The 16,935-nt window shown below is 40.8% G+C and overlaps 1 protein-coding gene and 1 long non-coding RNA gene across 7 annotated transcripts in view; one reads left to right on the forward strand and one right to left on the reverse strand.

Moving 5' to 3' along the window:
- The window catches only part of LOC118535754 (uncharacterized), a 158,123-nt gene extending 146,875 nt beyond the window's left edge, over positions 1 to 11,248 (reverse strand). For 3 of the 4 annotated variants that reach the window (XR_013449019.1, XR_013449020.1, XR_004917327.2), the window contains exons 1-3: positions 11,089 to 11,244; positions 5,156 to 5,227; positions 4,174 to 4,356 (exon numbers count right to left, since the gene is read on the reverse strand). This is a non-coding gene — a long non-coding RNA (uncharacterized LOC118535754). Of the gene's footprint in view, positions 1 to 4,173; positions 4,357 to 5,155; positions 5,228 to 10,441; positions 10,552 to 11,088 lie in introns of all 4 variants that reach the window. The other variant, XR_013449021.1, reaches the window with a different exon arrangement.
- A 75-nt stretch (positions 11,249 to 11,323) lies between these two features.
- Positions 11,324 to 16,935, forward strand: part of APBB1IP (amyloid beta precursor protein binding family B member 1 interacting protein) — a 109,934-nt gene continuing 104,322 nt past the window's right edge. For 2 of the 3 annotated variants that reach the window (XM_078075257.1, XM_078075258.1), the window contains exon 1: positions 11,324 to 11,396. The gene's annotated coding sequence lies outside the window, so the exon portion shown is untranslated. The remainder of the gene's footprint in view (positions 11,397 to 16,935) is intronic. The other variant, XM_036092297.2, reaches the window with a different exon arrangement.

Below are 16,935 nucleotides of genomic sequence, written 5' to 3' on the forward strand. Positions count from 1 at the left end.
GTTCAAATTTTATCCTAAGTACAAAGGCAATCTTAAATTTTATGTAAACAAGGAATGACAGTTTAGGGAGGCAAGACATATAGTGGCTCTATACCATACTGCTCCCCAAAATTAACTTGAAATGGAGTTTTGTTAGATAGTCTGAGAAGTTCGTGTGTTTTGGTTTCTACTACGAAGAACCATATGGATCTAGCAAAAAGCAGGATAAAATAACTTAACTTGGATGAAAAAGACCTGTAGCAAATTTTATGTTCTAAACTTTTAAAATATGTAACGCTAGTGTTTCTTAAACCATATGCTTTTTTTTCAGTGTTCAGTACTGGTACAAAACCCTCTTTGCTATGGAAATACACCTACTATTATTTCAACACTTTCCTAAAGTACATGTAAGGCTCTGCAATATCCAATAGCTTGTTGTCGCCTCTGGGATTAGACAGAGCTTCCAAAAAGTTTGTGGTATTTGATTTCCTATTTCTTCCCATACAATTTTATGTTCCCTCTCTCTCTTTCATATTCATATTCTAGATCAATGCTTCCAACAATAAAATGTTCAGTTTTGAAAAATCTGAAGCAGTGATCCTTCCTTATTTATCAATATTTGTTGTAAATATTAATATTCCAGACAATTTAGATTTCCCCTTATTTTTGATGAATAAGATTTTAACTAATTTAATTACATTTTTGAAACCATGAATTAAGTAACAGTCCAAGGTGCAAAAGATTTTTTTTTATAACTCTACTGAGGTACAATTGACATACAGTAAACTGCACACATATAAAGCATACTTTTTGACCAGTTTTGACCTATGTACACAACAATGGAAACCATCACAAAATCAACATTATGAACATGTTCATCACTCCTAAAAGTTTCCTTGTGCCCCTCTATAATCCTCCCTTTCTCACTCCTCCCTCCCTTTCTCAGTGCTTTTACGCACTACAGATGAGTGTGAATTTTCAAGAATTTATGTAAAAGATGAGATCAAACAACACACATTCTTTTTTTAATCTGGCTTTTGTCACTTAGCATAATTATGTTGAGATTCATCCACATTATCAGGTGTATCAGCAGTTTATTCCTTTTTGTTGCTGAGTAGTATTCCATGCAATAATTATTACACAATGTGTTTTATCCATTCACTTATGATGGCCATTTGAGTTATTTCCAACTTGGGGCTGTTACAAATAAAGCTGCTATGAATATTTGTACAACAGGTCTTTGGGTGAACATATGCTTTCATTTCTCTTGGATAGATACCTAGGATTGGAATGCCCAAGTCACATGGTGAGTGCATGTCTAACCTTTTAATAAACTGCTAATTTCTAAGTGGTTGTGCCATTTGCACTCCCACCAGAAACGTATGAGAGTTCCAATTCTTCCATACACTTGCCAACATTTGGTATGCTCAATCTTTTTAATTCCAGCCATTCTAGTGGGTATGTAGTAGTGTCCCATATGGTTTTAGTTGGTTTTGATATCAACACTTATTTTAAGGTTTTACCTAAGGCATCAGTAATTTTTATGTTCCTCCAGTGGTTTCAATGTGCACCCAGGGTTGGGAATTATACTGGATAAAACACATGGGCTCTTTTAATAGAGAAAAGATTTTAAGTATCGATTTTATAGTGTGCCTAGTCACACACTTCATACTGACAGCCCTAAACCACTTCTCACCAGATTTGGTCTTTCATACAAAAGCTGACCGGTGATAGCTGCCATTTGCTACCACTGTGTGAAAGGAAATGGGGGTGGGAGAAGAGGGTTTTCAGACCTTGCTAGCGTTAATACTGAGGGAGCAGAAGTTGGATATTAAAAATTTAGCATTCTCGGGGCGCCTGGGTGGCTCAGTCGGTTAAGCATGTGCCTTCGGCTCAGGTCATGGTCCTGGGATCCTGGGATCAAGTCCCACATCAGGCTCAGTGGAGAGTCTGCTTCTCCCTCTCCCTCTGACCATCCCCCCTGCTTGTGCTATTGCTCACTCTCTCTCTCTCTTAAATGAATAAAACCTTTTTTTTTAAGATTTTATTTATTTATTTGACAGAGAGAGAGACAGCGAGAGCAGGAACACAAGCAGGGGGAGTGGGAGAGGGAGAAACAGGCTTCCCGCCAAGCAGGGAGCCTAATGCGGGGCTCGATCCCAGGACCCTGGGATCATGACCTGAGCCGAAGGCAGACGCTTAATGACTGAGCCACCCAGGCGCCCCTAAATGAATAAAACCTTTTTAAAAAATTTAGCATTCTCAAAATAAACAAAGAACTCTTACAACCCAACAATAACACAACAAAGTGAAAGAAAGAAAGAAAGAAAGAAAGAAAGAAAGAAAGAAAGAAAGAAAGAAAGAAAGAAAGAAAGAAAAGAAAGAAAGAAAAAAGGCAAAAGATGTGAATGAATACCTCACCAAAAGAAGATATACAGATAATAAACAAGTACATTAAGAGATGTACTACATCATTTGTCACTGGGGAAATGCAAATCAAAATGACAATGAGATACTACCCCATACCTATTAAAATGGCTACAATCCAAAAAACTGACAATGCCAATTGCTGGTGAAGATGCAGAGCAACACGAACTCTCATTTATTGTTGATGAGTATATGAAACAGTACAACCACTTGGGAGGACAGCTTGGCAATTTCATACAAAGTGTACATAGTCTTATATGAACCAGAAACTCTGCTACTAAGAATTTAGCCAACTGATTTGAAAATTTATGTCCCTGCAAAATCCTGCATATGAATGTTTAAAGCAGTTTTATTCATAATTACCAAACATTGGGGCCAATCAAAATGTCCTTGGTGAATGGATAAACAAACTACAGTAGATCTATCTAATAGAATACTATTCAGTAACAAAAGGAATGAGCTATGAAGCCACACAAACACTTAGATCACTTTAAATGCATACTGCTAAGTGAATAAAGCCAATCTGAAAAGGCTACACACTGTATGATTTCATTTACATGACATTCTGGAAAAGGTAAAACTGTGTCGATGGCAAACAAAAATGGTGTTAAAAGGTAGCTATTCAGGGGTGCCTGCCTGGCTCAGTCCGTAGAGCATGTGACTCTTAATGGGGTTGTGGGTTTGAGCCCCACACTGGGTGTAGAGATTACTTAAAAATAAAATTTAAAAAAAGGTAATGGGGTACCTGGGTGGGGACAATATTATTAATGTATTTAATGCCACTGAACTGTACACTTGGAAATGGTTAAGATGATAAATTTATGTCATGTATATTTTATCACAATAAAAAAATTTTTTAAAGAAAAATTAAAGAGAGATGGAAAGACTTCCTGGTGGTCCTCTGGTTCTTAGTGTAGCCCCTCAAGGGGCCCAGTTGTACTTCCTGTCTGAGTTCAACGAGCTATCAGAGCTTCTCTCCAAGAACTTCTTTTGGCTTAAGCCATGGGTAGCAATGATCACTGCTTTACAGACACATGCTCTGGGAGGATACAGTATATGCATATATATCTCAGTATTTCAAAGATGTTAATGCTTATTGAGTAACCTACCACTGGGCTCCCATGGGCATAGCCTCTGTGCAGTGTCAATGCCAAGAAACGATCAGCCAAGTTTAATTTTCAACCAAGTCCAATTTCTTAAAATTCCTTTCCTCCCTTCCTTCTCAATCTCTACCTCTCTCATACCCAACAATGTCCCCAAAACATCCTTCTCTCTGGTCTGCTCTCAGCTCCCCACCAAAAATTCTCTCCCAAGCTTTCTTGAGCTTTCTCTCTTTTCTTCCCTAACCTTCTCCTCCTGCTGCTATTCTTCCATCCAGCCTGTCTGGTACTCCTCCCACTGATTATCACTAGGGTGTGGAGCAGGAAAGGAATATCTGAGAACAGGGGCCAGAGGACAAGTAGAGAGTCAGAGGTCAGACAGAGGGAACATTTTGTTAATGGGCAAGAAAAAATACATATACTATATACAAAACATATAAATTAGTAATAGTATACTAATTATACATTTTTATGAGTAAAATAGAAACCATAGTTTATATTTTATCAGTTTATATTTAAAAGGCCAAGCACAGAAGCTTTATTATGACAAAAACATGAGACATGGAAGTACCCAAAATGTCTTGAGTATTGCTTGAACAAACCACTATTGCTTAAACAAACCAAAACTTAGAGGCTTAACAGGAATCTGTAGGTTGATTCAGCTCACCTGGGTGGTTCTCCATACTCTCTGGTGTTGCTGCATTTAGATAACGACTGGGGCTAGAATCTTCTGAAGGTTTGATGGGGCTGGGTGTGCAAGATGGCGTCTTCAGCTCATGTCTGAGCTGGCCTCTCTCCTTCATGTGGCCTGTCTCCCTGATGGAGTAGCCTGCTTCATGAGTGTTCAGGGCTGAAAGAGGCAGGAAGAGATGCTGCCAGCCAGTAAGTGCTAAGTCCACCAACACTTCTGCTGTCTTTGATTGATCAAAGCAGTCACAGAGCCCACACACATTCAAGGGGGAGGGAGAGAAATGGACTCCACCTCTTGATGGAGAAGGGATATATGGTCATGGCCATCTTTGGAAAATACAGTCTATTGCAGATGGTGTAAAAGTTGTGTATTTAAATAAGAAGCAAATATTCCCTACAATTAAGGATAATCCAAATAAAATGAACAGGAGAAACTTTATGAAATGTTAAACCAAAGGAAATCCTCCCCACCTAAAATTGGCAGAAATCTTAATTCAGGTCAATCCAGGTCCCTTGCCAGAAGGTGAACACTCTTTAGCCAGGAGGAGATGGGCCAAAATATGTGTTGGACTTGGTGGACATGTCAAAAGAGTAAGGTAGTAAGACACCATTAAAATCCAACTCAATTTAAACTTAAACTGAGTTCCTCTATGGTGCCAAGCCCACGTTGTCTAGCCACTAACAATGCTTGCAGATACTCCAGGAAGACTATTTCACTAGTGCCTCCACAAAGAAGTCACCAGGGGAAATTTCTCCCATACCATCATCCCATGACATTCTGTTCTTCCTCACCTGTGATTCATTTGGCCCTTGTCTTCCCGACATCCCAAACTCTCTCACTGCCACTCCTGTATCATGAGGCAATTTCTGGAGTGTTCCTCTGTCCTGGAAGTTTAACTCTGCATTTTCATTGCAGCTTTCTCAAGGAAAAGTAGTTTATTCTCTTACACTCCACGTACCTTAAGTTTAGAAGGTGAGTTTGCTGTTGTCCATGCTCCCCATTACTACTGGCAGACCTTGAGTGGCTCCTCCTTTTATTCAAAACAAAAAAAAGCAAAAAGCAAACTGACTTCTCTTGAGGCTCATACCATTTGGGCAAACCACTCTGTCTACCTCTTCGGATCTGTCATCTCTACGAATCCCAGTCAGTCCCAGTCTCATTTTGAAACCCTGACACCTGACTCCCAGTCTTCCTTTAAGATGACTTTAACTCTTGTCATCTTTCTGTTTGTCTGGAAGAGTCATGAATTACACCTGTTTATCTGTTTCTTGCGTTCTCATCCAGTTAGCATTCTGGTACTCTGAGAAGAGGCCGCCCTAATCCTGGATGACTTAAACAGTTACCTGGGATGATATTTATAACCCCTTGGCCTCTCACTTCCTTGATCACCTCAGCCACCCAAGACCATGGTCACATTCTGGACATTGTGAGCACCCATAATCTTGATGCCTCCAGAAGCAAAATTCAATCTGCCTGCCTTCTGAACACAATAACCTAACCTTACCCATAACAGCTAAACTTTCCCCAAACCTAAGAAACCTAGCCCTGGAGGAGAGTCACATGACTGAGCAGATTACTTACACCATTACTGTCAATTTCAAATAGGTTCTCAGGCTGCCTGGAAAGCTCATGAAATTTTTCTGGTCAACTCTCTCTCCCATCCTCTGCAATGACCTTATCAAACTTTCTCCAGCTCCCCTAATCTAGGACAGTCTATGATAGTCCCTCCTAACTCACTCCCAGCAGAAGACTCTACTTCTTTTCTTACTTTACAAAAGAAAATAAAGGCCTTAAATGAGAACTTCTTTATCTCACAGCTATCAAAAAGAAGAAAATCCTTGTCTACTCTAAACCCACCCTCCTTCCTTTCTGGTAAAATAGAGGAAATCTTATTTCTCATATTTAAGGACCCAAGAATACACAATAGGAAAAAAACAGTCTGTTCAGTAAATGGTGATGGGAAAACTGGACAGCCACATGCAAAAGAATGAAGCTGGACCACTTTCTTATACCATACGCAAAAATAAATTAAAAATGGATTAAATGTGGAACCTAAAACCATAAGACTCCTAGAAGAAAACATGCAATAAACTCTTGGACATTGGCCATAGAAATATTTTTCTGGATCTGTTTCCCCAGACAAGGGAAACCAAAGCAAAAATAAACTATTGAAACAACATCAAACTAAAAGCTTTTGCACAGTGAGGGAAGCCATCAACAAAACCGAAAGGCAACCTACTGAATGGAAGAAGATATTTGCAAATGATACATATAATAAAGGATTAATATCCAAAATATATAAAAACTCATATAACTCAACACTAATAAAACAAATAATGCAATCAAAAAATGGGCAGAGGATCTGAATTGACATTTTCCAAAGAAGAGAAATAGATGGCCAACGGACGCATGAAAAGATGCTCAACGTCACTAATCATCAGGGAAATGCAAATCAAAACCACAGTGACAAATCACCTCACACCTGTCAGAATGGCTAGAATCAAAAAGACGAGAAATAACAAGTGTTGGTGAGGATGTGGAGAAAAGGAAACCCTTGTGTGCTCCTGGTGAGGATGTAAATTTGTGCAGCCACTCTGGAAAACAGTATGGAGGTTCCTCAAGAAATTAAAAAAAGAAATACCATATGATTCAGTAATTCTACTTCTGGGTATTTACCAGATGAAAATGTAAACACTAATTTGAAAAGATATGTGCATCCTTATGTTTACTGCAGCATTATTTACAATAACCAAGACATGGAAGCAACCTAAGTGTCCATCAATAGATAAGTGGATAAAGAAGATGTGATATATACATACAATAGAATATTACTCAGCCATAAAAATGAATGAAATCTTGCCCTTTGCAACAACACAGAGGGACATAGAGAGTATTTTGTTAAGTAAAGTCCAACAGAGAAAGACAAATATATGCTTTCCCTGATATGTGGAACCTAAAAAAAACAAATGAACAAACAAAATACAGAAACAGATTTATAAATACAGAGAACAAGCTGGTAGTTGCCAGAGATGAGGAGGTGGGGGCGGGGATGGGTGAAATTGACAAAGGGAATTAAGAGGTACAAACTTTCAGTTATATATTAAATAAGTCACAGGAATGAAAAGTACAGCATGGGGAATATAGTCAATAATACTGCAATAATTTTGTATAGTAATAGGGGTAACTACACTTACCATGGTGAGCATTTTGTAACGTATATAATTGCCAAATCACTATGTGTGATTTGTACTATGTACACCGAAACTAACATAATATTATATGTAAGTTTACAATTGCAAAGAAAAAAAAAGAAGTTAAGAACTTTTTACAGTCAATTATCTCTACTCTCTTTTAAATTTAACCCTTACTCTCACCTGGATTCTTCCTACTAGAAAACCATTTTAAAAAATAATAAAATCTTCCTCAGTTTCACATGTCTGACTCTGCCTTCCTATCCTCTCTCTACATGCAAACTGCTCAGAAGGGTTATTTTGCTCATGGTCTTCATTTCTTTATACCCTATTTACTCCTCAACCCATATGGCCTCCAGCCTCAACATGCTATTAAAAACAGGTCTCTGTGGGATCATAGGGGAAGGGAGGGAAAAATAAAATAAGATGAAATCAGAGAGGGAGACAAACCATAAGAGACTCTTAACTATAGGAAACAAACTGAGGGTTGCAGGAGGGGAGGTGGGTGGGAGGATGTGGTAGCTGGGTGATGAGCATTAAGGAGGGCACTTGATGTAATGAGCATGGGGTGTTATATTCAACTGATGAATCACTGAACTCTATCTCTGAAGCTAATAATACACTATATGTTAATTAATTGAATTTAAATTAAATAAATAAATAAATAAAATAGGTCTCTGTGGTTGTTAATATGGTTCAAGTTAATGGGCACATCTTGATCTTCATCTTACATTAGTCTTAACATCCCCAGACATGGCTGAGTACCCCATCTGGTGACTTCCACAACACTACTTTCTTCTGGTTTGCCTCCTTCCCCTTAGAGCTCTTCCTTTGTCTCCTTTGCAGGCTCAGCTTTCCTCTACTTTGATGGTGATGTTCCTTAAGGCTTAGCATTAGGTCATTCTCTCATCCCACTCACTTCTCTCTAAGCCATCTCATCAATGACCACCTGTAGGTAGATTACCCAAACTGTGCATCTCTAACTCTAAACCATGCTCTGAGCATCAGACACTTATACACCTTTCTACGTGAGGTCTCCACTCACATGCCTAAAAGGTTTGTCAAACTCAACTTGTTCAAAATAAAACTATCTTCCCTTCCCCCCTAACAGTCTCCCTACCCCCAGAGTTCCTTATCTCATTGAATGGCAGTGACATCCATCATTATCCAAGCCTGAATCTTAGTGGGCATCCTTGGCTCCTCCCTCTTCCTCACTCTGTCCACATCCACTCATCACAGCCTCCTATCAACTACCTTGTAAATATCTCTCAGGTCCATCCACTTCTTTCCATTTCCACTGCCACCAATCTAGTCCAAACCATTATAATCTTTCACCCAGCCTAGTTCAGAAATATTCCTGCACCCATTTTTCTCCTCATCTGATCAATTCCCAAACTATAGCCAGAGTGATTTTCCTAAAGCACAAATCCTACCACAATCTCATTGCTTTTAGGATGAGAAAACAATCTTTGACATGGTTCTCACGGTCCTACATGCTTTGTCCCTACTGACCTTTCTCTGTCTAGCCTCGCCTCACACCAGAGCTCCCAGGACTCCAGTCACACTAGTTCACATTCAGTTCCTAATCCCTTCTGCCACTCTGCCACTTCCCCACTCCTGCAGCAGCCCATCAGCAAACATTGTTGGTTCTGCTTTGAAACTGTCTTGAATCCAAATTTTTCCCATCATCCCCCTGTTAGAATACTAACCAAAGCCACCACCATCTTTCACCTGGGCTATTGCCACAACCTACTGAGTGATCTCTCACTGCCCTTTGTCTTGCCCCATCCGATCCGTTTCCAATCACCAACCAGCATGATGGCATACAGCAGAAGTCAAATCATGTACTTTCTAAAATCCTTCCAATAGCTCCCCATTGCAATCAGAATAAAACTCAAAGTCCTCAAGGCTTACCCCAAGGCCCTGCCTGATCTGGTCCCTATCTACCTCTCTGTCCCCATCCTCTACCACTGCCCTACTCTTTTGCTATATGCCAGTCGCACTGGCCTTCTTTCTAACCTTCTATGTTCCTATCTCAAGACCTTTGCTTGCTCTTCCTTCTCTGGAATGTTTTTCCAAATCTCGGAATGGCTGCCCCTTTTCATTATTTTGCAAAGAGATATTGCCTGCCCACTCTTCCTCTCCTATGTAAGTCACTCCATCGCTTGACCTGACTTTCTATATAGTACTGACTGTTCAGAACCCTCCAATGACTTCCTATCTCACAGTGAAGTCCCTACCATAGCCAGAAAGGACACACATGATCTGGCCACAATTTCCTCTTTGATCTCATATACCACTTGTCTCCCTCTCACTCTGCTCCATCCATACTAGCTTCCTTGCTGTTCTTCCAGTATTTCAAGTGCCCTCCTAACCCAGAGCCTTTGAACATTCTCATTCAAAAATCCACATGAGTTAATCTCTCATGTCATTTAGGTCTGGCTCAAGTGACACATATCGAAAGCTCTTCCTTGACGATCCTAATTAATATAACGGCTCCAACCCCCTACTATCACTCTCACCTTTTAATTCCCTTCAAAATACTTACATTACTTAACATGTTAAATATTAATTTGCTTTCTTCCATCTAGAAAGTACCACCCACCAGAGCAGGAATTGTTTTCTTCACAACTATTTTCATTGTTCTTAGATGAGTAGATGCTTATAAGTTTTTTATTAAATAACTGAACTATCTTAATTTACCTAATTAATTTACGTGTCTAATGTATGTCTTTATGCCTTCTCCACCACCTTCCCCACATAAAAAGCCCTTGAAGACACAGCTTTTACAGGGGAAGAGGAGGTTCATTCAACCACATTTACAAATCCTAACTGTTTTTAACTTCTGTATTTTCAGATCTCCCCACTCTCAGGAGGCTCTACTTCCAATGAGTCTCGGGTTACTTCCAGTCAGTCCTTTGCTATCACAAATCCTGCGGCCAAGAACGGGCGTGGGTATATGCAAAATTTTTTGTCATCACTCAATCGTCCTAAGACATTCCTAGAAGTGGGATTTCTGGATCAAACGGTAACTGCATATGTAAGTTTAATACCTATTGCTGAATTCGCCTCCACGGGGTTCATACGACTTTGGATTTCCACTAGCAATGTGTGAGAGTGCCTGTTTCTTCACAGCCTCCCGCGCCAACTCAGTGTCGTTAAGCTTTGGGGGGTTTGCCAATCGCACAGTTGAGAAATGGGCTGAGCCGAGCGCGCCCTTCCCCGCCTGACCCCCGACCTCCGACTCCACCCCGGCTCCCGCAGAGACCCGCGCCCCCCAGAGCGCGTCCCTGCGGACGGGCGGGCAGGCGCGCAGGCGCGGGGTCGCTCTGCTCCGCACTCCCGCGCCAAGTCCCCCAAGGGTGGGCTGCGTGCCGCGGGAAGATCCGGCCTTGCTCAACTGGCCCGAAAGAGGAAGCGCAGAGGGGCTGAAGTAAACACTTAGAAAGGCCGTTGCAAAAGAGATCAGGGTCTCGGGCTTATGCGGAGCCGTCATCTGGCCCCACATCCCTTAGCCACTAATAGATCGAGCGACAAAGAAGGATCATTTAGCGAGGGAATTCTCAGAGAAGAGGGCGCGCGTAGGGGAGGGGCGAGAGAGGAAGGCCCAACTTTTCCCAGAACTTAAAAAACAAAAACTTTTTTTTCCCTTCAAGGGTGTGGTGTGGCGGGGGAGAAACAGGGGAAATGAGACACAGACCCGATGAGTTGGAAAAAGCAGCCCCCGAGTCTTAGAAGTCTTCATCCACACGTCCTCCCGCGGGTGTGCCTCCAACCAGGCGCCCCCGTTGCACCTCGATGCAAAGCGGCGCGGCGAGCGCCACACGTCTGCGCGCTGCGTGGAAAGGGCAGGGCTGACACCACTTCCTCCCCGAGGCGGCGGACCTGAGCCCGGGTGGAGCCCAGTGTGCCGCCTCGCCTGCCCCGCCGCTGCCCCGCCGCCGGCCCGCCCTCGCCCGCGCCCGCGCCCGCGCAGAATCCCTGCCGAGTCCCCGCGGAGCCGTCAAGGTAAGGGGCGCCGGCCGATCCGGGCGCCCTGCGAGCTGCAGCCGGGACCCTCGGGGCTGCCGCGGGACCATGTGTCCAGTGGTTCTGGTCCCAGCTCCGACCCAGCTCCCGGCCGTGGCCCGGAGAACTCGCGCCTCCCGCTTGGCCCTCGAGGGGAGTGCGTCCCCGGGGTCCCCTCTGCTGACCTCAGCCCTTGACCCAGCTACGCGGGGCTTGGGGCGCGGGCTCGTCTCCCCCGCGTTCTCTTTCATCACATTTGACTGATTTCCTGCCCAGAAAATTGCTTCAGGGACAGACGGGTAACCCGTCTGAACCCTCGCCTGTCCAGCAGCCCAGGAGCCCCAACCTGACCCTCGGAAGGAATTCCTGGGGGGGGGGGCATTTTAAGGCACTGTAGATTCAGTGCAAGTCGTGTGAGAATTTGAGAGTGACGATCGCAGTCTGACGTGTCTTAGAGTGTTTGCTGACTTTAAAACTTTGGACAACTGTTTCTTCTTTTTAAAAACATCTTTACCAGTGATTGGCCTTTTCATTTTAAAATAAGATAGAGGGCCGGTTTGGACACCAGGAGTTAGTCTCATAATTTGGCGTAGAGTGAATGTCCGGAGTGCCATTTCATGGAATGAAGGAAACTGAGTAGGATATCCTATCCAGGAGTCCCCCTGAAGACTTTGCCCCCTGCACCTCTGATTTTCCTTGTGGGAAGGTATTTCTTATTTATACCATTGTAGAACACCAAACGTGTAGTTTCTAGCGCGACTCAGAGTAAAGTGGTTCAAAAAGAACTTTTAATGTGGTTATTAGAGAAAGAGAAAAGGAGTAAAGGAGGAAAGTAACATGGGGAAAAGGCACATGAGTTTATTACTCCCCAGGGTATTATTTCTGGTGGCAAAATGTGGTTTAAATAAAGGCAAGGGTACTTAATACCTACTACTAATTCTAAATTCTAGGCCTCTGAACAGAAATTTCAGAAAAGAGAGCTTTTGTACACTGGCAATTTTCCCTCTGGCCTCACTGAAATAGTCTTACAGTTAAGACTGGCTAGCAAAATTCACAGAAAATCTATTAAGAAATCTTCTATAATGTCTTCCGGGTGGTATTTCCTGCCTGTTTAACATGTTGTGAAAGGTCTAAGAAATATAATGTCATCTTCAGGCTGTTAATACTTAATAATTTTCACACTGATACTAATATTTGTGTCTTTTCTGGATACTTGGGATATTTGGATTATAGCTCCATATCTGCCTTTAACTAGACAAGGGTGACTTTGATTAAGGTGCTTTAACCTCCCTGGACCTGAGATAACTTATTCGTAAAGTGAGATTGTTGGGCTAGAGTATGTCTGTCATTATAATAGCAATTGGCGAACTGCTATAATTCTTTGAATTTGTCCTGTCTGAAATGCTGACAAAGTTAGAATTGCTGATCACACAGAAAAGAGCGGAAAAAGTCATAATGATAACAGATTCTGTTAAAGTCTGAAATATCAACACTTTTGAGGCCTTTTGTTTCTCGGAAGTTCTTTTAAAAATAGTCAATTTTTGGTCTATATATAAGATGGCAGATTTCCATTCTGTTGAGAAACTAAGATGGGGAATTGATGTGCCCAAGCTTGGGGCGGTCGATACTAAATTTCAAAATTTTTCAATTATTATTTCTCAAGAAATATAACTTTATAATATGGATTACCTTATGATTTAGTTACTTTAAATCTTAAACACAGTACTTACTAGGTTGTGTAGTGTCCATTAATGTTTCATATTTTTATACCCTAGGAATGTATACCAATCATCTACTTTATTAACCTTTATTTACTTATAACAAAAACGTTCTAGATATTTTCATATTATTATTAGAATGAGCTATTTATAAAATTTATTGCCATAAATGTGTGTATTTGATATGCCACTCTGAATTTCTTCAAACCATACTACTTTCAAAAGAAAGAGAAAAGGAGTAATTATTATTATTTTCATTTACTTCTAAACCCTCTTCGATCTTATTTTAATTATCTTTATATCCAAAACCTTTTAGTGAGTCCACAAATCTTATAATAAATTAAGTTGGTGTTTCATAGTTTACCACACCAAAATATTTTCCATTTTAAAGACCTCATGAGTTTATTTTATAGGCAACAGAATGATCTTAGTAATTCTCACCTCAAAATAGAACAATTCTTATTAATATAATTAATAGTATAGTATGTAAATATGTCTATATTTATGTCAGTTCTGTCATCCTGTGTGGCAAATAGCTTAAAGTTTAAGCAATTATTATAAGTTCAAGTGCATAATAAATGCCAGGATTTGAGGCATTAGATTGGTACACTGGTTGTATGGTCATGTGTATCTGTATTACAGTTATAGTTGTCATGAGAAACATGATTTGTAGGGGAAACTGCTATATATTTGGAAAAGCTGACAGTTAGATGTCTCTTGAGAAGAGAGAACAGCAGCACTAAGGATTGGCATTGAATGAGCTACACTCAGTTTAAGGGGCTAGACTGTACGTGCGGCATGACAAGGTGGGGCCTGTGGACTAGAGGATGTGACCTGCCACCACCACATCCTCATTATCTAGCCAAATTCCTGGGACCATAGTTGGGACTCAAAAAATGTTTGCTAAGTGTCCAGATATATCAGTTCCACTTCTGGGTTGTACCATCAAAATGTCACAAGCCCCTGACCTAGGCAAGCCCGTTGGTACCAACCCTGAGGTATAAGCAGGTAGAGATGTAGCACCACTCCAAGGAACCACATCGTCTCAGCATGCACTCTAAAGCTTGAACTCATGACGCCGTTTCTAAACATTTCCTGAAGATTGACAACGCACGTGAATCATTAAGAATCGTATTGTAAGAGTTATTTTCTTTCTTCTCTGTCAACTCAGTTTCCTCTTTATCACCAAATGGTGATCATAAATAATTATTCTATTTATTTAGCTTAGATTTTGGACCAGACTCTGTGCTAATTAATTTAGATGTGTCATTGCATTAATCCTCACATCCTGGGCTTATGCCATGAAAGCACAGAGAGGTTAAGAAGGTTACACAGAGAGTAAGAAGAGGAGCTGACCTTTGAACTGAGCTAGTCTCATACCAAAACCCTAGGAGCTGTCCCAGGAATAGGGCTCAAATGGTGAAAAGACATGGGACCGTTCCTCAGTGAACTTCTAGTCTAGTTGGGTGGGGGGGCATAAATGGGCAGTTACAGTTCTACACGTGACCAGAATTGTGTGCTGTGGAAGCAGATATCAGATCCCTATACCACAGTGGGGTCAAGGAAGGGAGGATGAAATGAAGGTAAGCAAGGAACTTGCCTTGCTATAGTGGGAAGACAAAATATTATAATCAACTGTGAAGTTATTATCTTTATGTATGTCTTTTGAAAAAGTAATCTGCTTTGGCAGCCATCACATGTTTTCATTTTTGTCTTTATTCTCATCCCTCTTGATAGCTTGCTAGGTTGATTAAATCAATAAAGCAATGAGTTTAATTTTTTTGTTTGTTTTTGCTGGGGATCTTTCTGATTTGATCTCATATCACAGACTCATCAGTGAGATGGTTGTGGGCTAGGAGAGGGTGTAAATGCTAAATCAACAGCAATTATGTTTCCACAAACTGGCTAGATGACCTATGTCCAGAGAGCTATATCGTATCAAACTGGAGGGAAGATAAAGAGTGGTAGTAGAACAAGTAAATGCTAGACTGGATTTATTTTTGTCCTTCCTTTTTTATTATGAAATGTTTCATGCATACAAAAGATGGTGTATAATGTATATGCAGATTATAACAATAATAAAGCCAACATCTGGATACCTATCACCCAGCTGAAGAAGTAAAATATTACCAATATATCTTCTGACTTCCTCCCAATAGCATTCCCTTTTTTCTCAACAGACATAATCAGTATTGGGAATGTGCTGATTTTTTTTTAAAAAAAGCATTTAGAAAGCATGTACATGCATTTGCAAACATGTCTAACTGGGAATTAAGAGTACACTGGCACTTGGGAAACAGATTAGAATCTCCACCAACTGTAGGCACGATTATAAATAGAGTGCCCTGTTAGGTGAAGACGACTTATTTTAAATAGCATAAAAGCAAAGTGGGTTATAAATGATTATGAGTAAGTACCATGGAAATAGTTAGGGGTATCTTAGTCATTACTGAAGTGACCAAGATTCACCAGTGGATAACTATAACTTTTAAGTGTAATAAAGAATATATAATTTAGGAACTCATCACTTTTTCATATTGCTTAGATTTCTACCTTAAATACAATTCAGTCATTTAAAAAATATTTGCCAAGCACTATTTCAGGTGCTTGAGACATGTTGGCGAACAAGAGAGGCAAAGATCTCTGCATTTATGGAGTTTATACTTCTAATGGGGAGACACAGACAATAGTCAGTAAACATAATAAATAAGTAAATAATGTAGGTAGTAATAAGTGAAAAGTGTCATTAAAAAAGGCAAAGTTAAGCAAAGTAAAGTTGTAGTATTTAATAAGGTGGTCAGGCTTGGCGTCACTGGGTAGATAGGATTTGAACAAAGTTCTGAAGGAGTTAACTAAGAGGCTATCTGAGAGAACTGTGTTCTCAGTAGGGGGAACAGCCAGGGCCAAGGCTATAAGGCAGGGGTCTGCCTGGTGTATTCAAGAAACAAGAAGGCCCATGTGGCTAGAAGGTATAAGAACGGGAAGAGAGTAGCAAGAGATGTGGTTGGAGAGGAGCACGAAGAGGTGGCAGATCATGTAGGGTCTTGTGGGCCATTGTAAGAATTTTCGCTTTTACTCTGAGTGAAACTGAGGGGCGATTGTGGAATTCTGGGGAAAGGAGTAGCATGATCTGATTTATATTTAATAGACTCACTCTGGGGCACCTGGGTGGCTCAGTCATTAAGTGTCTGCCTTCAGCTCAGGTCATGATCCCAGGGTTCTGGGATCGAGCCCCACATCAGGCTCACTGCTCCGCGGGAAGTCTGCTTCTCCCTCTCCCACTCCCCCTGCTTGTGTTCCCTTCTCTCGCTGTGTCTCTGTCAAATAAATAAATAAAATCTTTTAAAAATAAATAAAATAAAAAATAAAAGGCTCTCTCTGACTGCTTGAGAATAAGCTGAACAGAGTAAGGATGAAAGCCAGGAGCCCATTAGGAAGCTTTAGGAATCACCATGTATTTTGAAGGTAGAGCCAATAGGATGTGGGGTTTGAGAGAAAAAGGAGTCAGTGATGACTCCAAAGTCTTGGCCTAAACAACTGGAAGATGGAACTGCCATCAGTTGATGGGGAGGTTGGAGAGGAGATGGTCCGAAGTTCAGCTTCAGATATGGATATGAAGTATCAACTGGTAATAACTATGTGCTTATTACATATAAGGACTAAGGTCATTTAGGCTAAGTAGCTATTTGGGAAGATACTGTTATTTTCATTTTACAAAATTAGAAATGATTGCTTGAGAGTTAAAGAAATGGAACATAAAACCAGGTCTTTTAGATCCTAAAGCTTTAACCATTCTTTCAAAATTTGCTAAAAATGGATGA

Source organism: Halichoerus grypus, chromosome 6 (genome assembly GCF_964656455.1).
Source record: "Halichoerus grypus chromosome 6, mHalGry1.hap1.1, whole genome shotgun sequence".
NCBI lineage: Eukaryota > Metazoa > Chordata > Mammalia > Carnivora > Phocidae > Halichoerus > Halichoerus grypus.